This window comes from Phyllostomus discolor, chromosome 1 (genome assembly GCF_004126475.2).
Source record: "Phyllostomus discolor isolate MPI-MPIP mPhyDis1 chromosome 1, mPhyDis1.pri.v3, whole genome shotgun sequence".
Lineage (NCBI taxonomy): Eukaryota > Metazoa > Chordata > Mammalia > Chiroptera > Phyllostomidae > Phyllostomus > Phyllostomus discolor.
Window position 1 is genome coordinate 64,110,241 of NC_040903.2, and position 1,739 is coordinate 64,111,979.

Consider the following 1,739-nt stretch of genomic DNA (forward strand, 5'->3'; position numbering starts at 1 on the left):
TTAAAAACTGTTCTGGTATTTGGGGATAACTGACAATTTTAACAATCCAGGGTCTTCTAATTCATGAACATTGGAGTAGCTATTTATTTAGGTCTTCAATTTCTCTTTGGCACTGATTTATAGGGCTCACCATACAGGTCTTGTACATGTGTTCTTAAATTCACCTCTATGCATTTCATGTTTTAGGATGCTGATGTGCGTTATATAGTTTTATTTTGAATTTCAATTTCCAGTTGTTCTTTTCCAGTATGTAGAAAATGATTGATTTTTGTTACATTGACCTTGTATACTGCAACAAGCTCCAGTAACTTTTTTGTAGATCCCTTAGGATTTTCTAATTACACAATATTGTGAATTGCAAGTAGTTTAACTTCTTTCTTCTCAATTTAAATGCCTTTTAAAAATAGTTGTTCATAGTGTTCATCAAATGTGAACAATTTTGAGCCATTATTTCTTCCCCAGGCGTACCTTAAATTCCCTATCCCCCTTCCAGCTTTTCTCCCTCCCCCCCTTTCCCTTTTGGAATGTCTTCCTCAAAATTATCTAAATTCTCTGGTGCAGGCTGCTAGTGCTGCCTGGGCGATGGGCCAAGAGCCTGGATTGAGACCACGTGGGCCAGGTTGTTTTCTCGCTTTGGTGCACTCTCCAACCCTCTCCGACGCAAGAGAATGACCTCAGACCAGAGTCTCTGTAATTTTCACTTGGTTGTCCCCACTGGGGCCAGGCTTATGTTCCAGGAGTAAGGCCTAACAAGCTGATGGCTTCTGTTGGCCTGCGCAGAATTTCTTGAGCTGGAGTTCCAGAATCGCCAGGAGAGTGCTAACATGCTGATTTGGGGTGACTCAAGGTGTTTCACACTTGTGAGTGGTTTACGTGGATGCTTTCACTTAAGTCTCACAATAATCTCATGATGTTTTAAAATTTTTTCCATTGAGGAAATTCACGTTCACATAGTAAATAAGACTGGTGGAGCCAGAAATTTGCAGTTTGAATTTCAGTACTCTGACTCCAGAGCCTGCTGTCTTAATTGTGTTCTTTAAGGGGAAATAGGCAAGACCTATTAGGAGAAAGCTTGCGTATTTGGAGGAAGATTCAAAACAAACAAACAAAAAAAAAGCAAAGAGATAGCATGGAGAACAGTGGGATACTATCTTTCCCGTAGGGAAGAGTTCTGTTAGCCCTACATCTGTGGATTGCTTATATCTGTTCAAACTTTTCTCCCTTGGCATCTTGCCACGTGCTCTTTCCTCCAGCTTCCCTCTAACACTCACCATTCTGCACTGCCTTGAAATTATGCCCCTAGAACACGTGGCTCCATGAAATTAACAAAGTGGGCCAATCCTGTTGTATTCCCACCATTCATGTCCCACAGGCCAATAAAAGTGAAACGGGGTGAAGTAGACTTCTTCCCCAAAATATCTTAATGTGTCTTTGGTGGGAAGATCCCAGTACTTGTCTCGGTATCCAGAAACAACTTTATGAAAAGCTGGGTGTGGCAGAGCCACTCTAAGCCCAGGTGAGTTCTGTCTGTCCCAACGGAATGCATTAGTAAGGCGCCTGTTGCAAGACACACGACGTTTGGCTCATTTTGGGGGATGAGGTTCCCTTAGCCAGAGAAGTAGACAGCTTTTACGTGGGAGTTTCCAAATCGTACCCGGGGACTCGGAGAACAGGAGCTCCCGCACTCCGGGACAGTCAGCCCAGTCTCCCCCTCGCGCGCGCTCCCGGGCCAGGGGCGG